Below are 6,788 nucleotides of genomic sequence, written 5' to 3' on the forward strand. Positions count from 1 at the left end.
TCATGCCATGTTTCATAATAATCAAATTCATTTCATTTCATAATATCATTTTCATATAAAAAAGGTACGTGTCATTAAAATTAAAATAAGACTTGACCTAAAGGTCTTAGTTAACAGGTCGTAAATCCCTTAAAAAAAAAAAAAATAATTTCGGCGAATTGTCTTGAAATCTATCATGGCATTCAAGTCACTTTATAGGTGAATAGCAGACACACAACCTTAGCACAACATTGTGATTCAAAATAATACATACTAGTGGCCCCGCAGTAGTCGAAATTCGACTATAATTAAATGAAATTATAACTTTAAACATTATTATGGTTCTATTGTCAAACACTATTATAATTCGATAATATAATCACAGTATTCGCCAAAACTGCACTATAGCTCAATAATATTAAATACAAACAATATTAATCTGTTTTCAATTCGACCACAGACTTTGAACAATAAAAAAAGTTTCCCAATTGACAGTAAACAAAGAGTATATTTTTATATATGTGTTGTGTCAAATACATGGTAATGTGTGTAATATTTTCTTTATTGATTTAAAGTATCTTTTAAGCATTATTTTAAAAAAAATTAGCACTGTGCACTCCTTCTCTACATTCTCTATAAGTGTGAGAAATTTCATACTCCTCTGTCCGCGCAATTTTCGCAAAAAGGGGTACAAAGTTTTTGCTTCACTTTGCTAGATATAGAGGAGTGAAAGCTGTACGGGTTAAGCGACATTTTTACAATTTTACAGGAGAGCCATTTAATGTTTAAAATTGGGAAAAATATCACGACAAAAAAAACTTTTTCAGCAATTTAAATTTTTTTATTGCTAAGATGGATGTACGAGCTCACAGCCCACTTGGCGTTAAGTGGTTACCGGAGCCCATAGACATCTACAACGTAAATTCCGCCACACACCTTGAGATATAAGTTCTAATGTCTCAGTATAGTACAACGGCTGCCCCACCCTTCAAACCGAAACGCATTACTGCTTCACGGTAGAAATAGGCAAGGTGGTGGTGTCTACCCGTGCGAACTCAAAAGAGGTCCAACCACCAATATGGAATCTGTTTGGACATTATGGAAATAAAGAAAAAAAATAAAACTAACCAAAAAAAATGCACATAAAATACAAATGAAAAAGATAAGTTGCTGAATGTAAATTTAAATGAACCGTGTTTTTATTAACATCGTCCATAAACTTTAGTGTTACAAGTAAAAAGCTATTATGCACATAAATAATTTTCATAATAAAACGCCATTATGGTTAATGTCCAGCTAAGCATGTGGGCGAGGTTCGGGTTTGTGCCACAAGCTACAGGCGAACACAGATAATGTAGATAATGCCAAATGTTATATTTCAATTTTGTGTTACTTTTGAAGATAACTGACGATTGGCTTAAGTACTAATGTTTTCAGATCATTGCCATTATCAAAATTAAATTGACAATCATATTTATCATAATTCCTTGCTTGCCCTCAAATACTGTTTGAAAAATATTACAGCATAACATCTATTTTTAAATTAAGGTATGATCGATATTCGATATTCGCATAGCATTTAATTTTTTTCTCATATTAAGTTCGGTTCTTTTTTCATTTTCAGAAAATGTCAACCTTTGTTTTACTTTCAAACATTAACAATAATTATTCTCGTTCAAGAAGAATATAGGTGTGCTAGTAGTGGGATGGTTGAAATCGGCCGGTAGCACGCAGCACAGAATTTGTTGTATTGAAATTTGGAAAAAACCCTATAACACTTATTTTAGCTGATAACCATGAATTAGTAAGATATACAATAACAGAGTTCCAGTTGGACTATAGCTTAAAATAATTTCAACGACGGTCCCCAGTTAAAGACTTCTTCCGCATCCTGGGTGTCGAATATATTTTCTTTCTCTACAAGCTACCCTGTGTCTGGTAATTCAGTTTACGGGGCTTAGCCTAAGAGAGTTTGCTAACACTGACCCTAGCCAGAGCAGTGGTTCACAGATCCACCGGATCGCAATCGCTAACCATTGAGAAAATCCGACGAGAAATTCAGTGGGTTGTGTCTATGGGTTATTTCGCTCTTCGAACTCTTCGTCCTAATCGACGAATTCGACAAAGACGAAGATCGATGCTTGAAGAGCCATAAAATATTTATATACGAAACAATTATGAGCACATTCTGATCCCGAATGCTAAATATAAATAATAAATATATATATAAAAAATAAAATAAAAAGCCTTTTATTTCGTACAAGTGACATAAAAAGTGACAAAAACAAAAAATTAATGCAATTCCTAGCTAATAAAATTAAATACTGTATCTGTTGTATAATATTAGGTATTATTTCCCACTTGCAAGAACCCCTCCTCGGGTAAAGGCCTCCTCCAAGGATAGCCAATCTTCTCTGGATTGCGCAATTTTAATCCAATTTGTAGTTGCTACTTTCTTTATATCATCTTCCCATCTAGTATATGGTCTTCCCCTCTTTCTTTTTCCTAGTGGACCCGTCCATGTTGTTACCTTTTTTGTCCATCTCTGGTCCTGAAGGCGTGCAACATGTCCAGCCCATTGCCATTTTAAAGTTAGAGCTTGAACTAGTACATCAGTTGCTTTGCTAATTTTTCTGATTTTTGAGTGACGGATTTTCTGTATTTTCTTTAAATTTAGCATACTACGCTCCATTCCTCTTTGGCATGTGACTATTTTGTTTTTTATATTGTTACTAAACGTCCATGTTTGACATCCGTATAATAAGCAAGGCAGAAGGCAAGAATTTAGAACTTTAGTTTTGAGATTAGTAGGCAGGTTACTCTTGAATATTTCTCTTAGACTCCAATATTTGTTCCATGTCAGTTGTACTCTACGGTTTACTTCTAGGTCATTGTGATTTCCGTTGAACCCTATTTGTTTGCCTAGGTATGTGTATACTTCTGTGTAGTTCAGAGGTTCGCCTTCGACTGATACTGGTGCCTTTGTGTTGTTAGTCATAAGCATAGTTTTTGTACGGTTGATTTCTAAGCCTACTTTCTTGCTAGCTTCATTTAATGATTCTATCATGGTTTCTAGTTGAAATCTAGTTTCTGTAATAAGCACTATGTCATCTGCGAATCGTAGGTGGCTTAGGTAGTCATTTTTAATCTTAATTCCGTATCCCCTCCAGTCTAGTGAGCTAATTATCGATTCTAGTGTGGCTATGAATAATTTTGGGGATAGTGGGTCGCCTTGTTTAACTCCTCTTTTCACTGGAAACCAGGGGCCAGCTGTCTTTAGTTTAACTCCATTTCTGCTAATTTTATAGATGTTTTTGATTACGTTTATGTACTGTTCTTCCACTTTTTGGCATCTTAGAGATTCCCAAATGCTGTCGTGGGATATGGTGTCGAAGGCCTTCTGGTAATCAATAAACGCAAGATAGAGTGGTCTCTGCATTTCTTGGTATTTCTCTATAAGAAGCTGTAGCGTATGTATGTGGTCCATAGTTGAGAATCCTTTTCTGAAGCCCGCCTGTTCCACAGGTTGCCTTAATTCTATTGCACTACTTATTCTCTCGTTAATAATTGAGGAAAAAAGTTTGTAAGTTGATGGTAGCAGGCTTATCGGTCTGTAGTTCCCCACGTCGTTTGGATCTCCTTTTTTATAGAGTAAGATTATATTTGACTCTGACCATTGGGTGGGTGTCTCTCCAGTTTCCAGAATCAAGTTAAACAATATTGTGAAAGGAGAAGCCAGCAAAGGTGTAGCTAGTTTTAGAGATTCATTTGTAATGTTATCCGGGCCTGGGCTTTTGTCTAATCTTAGTTTCTCCATGGCTCTTATGACTTCGCTCACCTCTATGTGAGTTACGCTTTTATTTTCAAACATGTATTTTGTATTTTGACTTGTGTTGATGTTGCTGTGTCTAGCGCTGTATAGGGTTTTGTAGTAATCGGTTGCTATATTAATAATTTCACTCCGGTTGTGTAGTGCTATGCCATCTCTTTTCAATCCGCCGATCCATGTTCTGTTTGTCCTTAATTCTTTGAAAGCTTTTTTCGTGCTTCCCGTTCTGCTAAGATGTTTGTTAATAATCTTGTGTCTGTGATTTATATAATCTTTTTTTATGCATTTATTTACAAGCTTGTACAAGGCTATGATTTTTTGTAGCTCGACTTTTGTTTTTACTTTTCTGCATCTTCTGTCTCTTCTTTAGCAGATCTAGAGTATGTTCTGACAATATTTTTTGAGTTTTGACAGGTTTAGGTATTGTAGTTGTAACAAACTGTTGACTTAACTTGATAACTTTTATAATGCTGTCATAATATTCCTGTACAGTTTTGTTCTCTGGTTGATTAAGTAAGTATTGTGATTCGTCAGATTTCAAGCATTGCTTATATGCTTGTACCTCTTGATCAGTTTTTAAAGGAATGTTTGGTTGATTGTGGTATTTAGCTCTACTCTTCCTATTTTTTGTTAATATTATTGTTGCTCGGACTGGTCTGTGGTCTGATGGATAATTTATATTTAATACTTCTACGTTTTGAAACATGTGTGGTTGGTTGGATAGCATAAAATCAATTTCATTTTTATATTTTTGGTCTGGGGATCTTCAAGTCCATTTGTTTTTCGATTTTTTCTTGAAAAATGTATTTAGGATTACTAGTCGATTTTCAATTGCAAAATTTATCAATTTCTGGCCTCTTTCATTCCTATCGCCATATCCATGGAGTTTCATGACCAGGTTTTCTTCCTGTTTTGGTTGTCCTATTTTGGCATTGTAGTCTCCCATCAGTATGTAATATTTATGAGCAGCCTCTATTGCTATACGGACTGTTATGTAAAAATTATCTATATCTTCTTCGCTAGCTTTTTCGGTTGGTGCATATACTTGTATGATGGATATGGGAGTGTCTTCGATAATGATGTTTAGTAATGCAACTCTTTCTGTGAATCCAATGAAGCTTTCTATATTATTTTTATATTGTTTCTTTATCAAAAAGCCTACCCCATACATACCAGGTGTATTACCTGAGTGACAGAATATAAAGTGATCATGTTCTTCAATGATTGTTCCCGAACGTCTTGTTTCGGCTAATCCTATGATGTCATATTTAAATTCTTTCAATGCTTCGTTTAATTCTATTAATCGTTCATGTGATAGGAGTGATCTGACATTGTATGTCAATATGTAGAATTTCTTTTGAAGGTTTTTTTGATTCCTTGGAGGGTTTTGGTCATAATCTTCCACGGGGACCAACCGGATTGGAAGATGTTTTTCTTGTGTATTTTGTTTGTTTTTCTTGTGGGAGGGGGGTGGTAGTGGCTATATATTCTTGTTTTGATAGTTCTGCTTAATCAGTGTGTTGTTAGTATTTTTTGTAGTAAGGAAGTTGAGCATGCCCGGTTTCAAGGTACCCTCCGATAGACTAGATGATCTTTGTATCGGAGCTTGTGTTTTGTTCTTCTTGCTTGCTTGAATCTTTTTCTCATCTTGAGGGCGGGAATAAAAACGGGGGGTTTCGGGTGAAGCAGAAAGCATTCTTTTATTGGTATTTTTTGTGTTATTGTTCTTAGTTATTACTACCACTTTATCATACTTGATGATCGCAGTGTTGCCCTTCTCTCGCTCTTCCTGTACCTGTTTTTGTAGTTCTTTCCTTTTTTCAAAAATGTTTTGTGGATAATCCTCTTTTAAATAGTAAGGAGTATCATTCAGTTTTCCTCTATTTTTGTATATATCTATTTTTAAACCCAAAGTTACAAATGTCACAATAAATGGTCGAGGTTTTTCTCCTTTCTTGCCTATTCTCTTAGCCTCCTGAATGTCTGTAGAATTCAGTTTAATAGATAAGTGACGTTCTATGAAACTGGCTATATTTCTTTCCAAGTTTGAATATGAAATTTCCGTTTCTTCCACCCCAAAGAAGACAATATTCCTTAGTCTTGCTTGTTTTTCTAAAAAATACAATATTTTTCCTTGATTTTGCACTTCAGCTTTGAGATTTTCGAATTTTTCTTCCCAGGAATTAAACTTTTCGTCCAGTATTTTATTTATGTTTTGAGTCACTTGTTCTGTCACTTTCTCGCCGCTTTTTTTAATCATAGCTTTTTGTTCATCCAGTTCTTTTTGGATGGTTCTGAGTGCAATTAAAATTTCTTCCATTGTTTATTAGATAGCGTAACGATAGAACGAGTAACGAGTTTGTTTTGATACTGGTGGCGCCCTCTCTTATCTTAGGTGTATCTATTTCAATGGACGTTAAATAAGAGGTCAATAGTAGTCGGGATAACGTGAAAACTGAGTTATGACGAAGTTTGTTAGCATCGGCAGATGGCGTTAATTGACGTGGCGATTTATGGGTATTATATTAATGGGACTTAGATTATTATAATTTCTTTCGGATAATCTTTCCAAAACTCACTGACTTATGATTGTTCGACACTCTGTGCCATCCGTTCGCTCCTCGTAGATTTTTTCCCTCGATCAGATCACAAAATGATATTCAACGATGTTCTTCTCACTCGAGTAATTTTTACAATTATTCATTAAATCCTTAAACAATTGGCTAGTATTCACTGTTTAGCTTGCAGAGTACAGGCAATTACGCGTACTTAAACTCACTTTTCAAGGAATGGCACTATTTAAATATTTTTAAATCACGATAAAATACAGAGCCGATGTGTATTCTGGCAAACTACCCTACCCTAATCTTGCTAAATAGATTATAATAAAGATCCTAACTTCAACTGGGATTCGAACCTGGACCTCGTTATGTCCAGTATTTACGGTCACTAAATTACTAACTTTCAGAGTACTTTAATC

General features: G+C 34.8%; 1 pseudogene; it reads right to left on the reverse strand.

Annotated features, from left to right (window-relative positions):
• Positions 1 to 2,317: 2,317 nt before the first annotated feature.
• On the reverse strand, positions 2,318 to 6,128 carry LOC119630718 (uncharacterized; annotated as a pseudogene).
• Between the last annotated feature and the right edge of the window lie 660 nt (positions 6,129 to 6,788).

The sequence above is a fragment of the Bombyx mori genome, chromosome 28 (genome assembly GCF_030269925.1).
Source record: "Bombyx mori chromosome 28, ASM3026992v2".
NCBI lineage: Eukaryota > Metazoa > Arthropoda > Insecta > Lepidoptera > Bombycidae > Bombyx > Bombyx mori.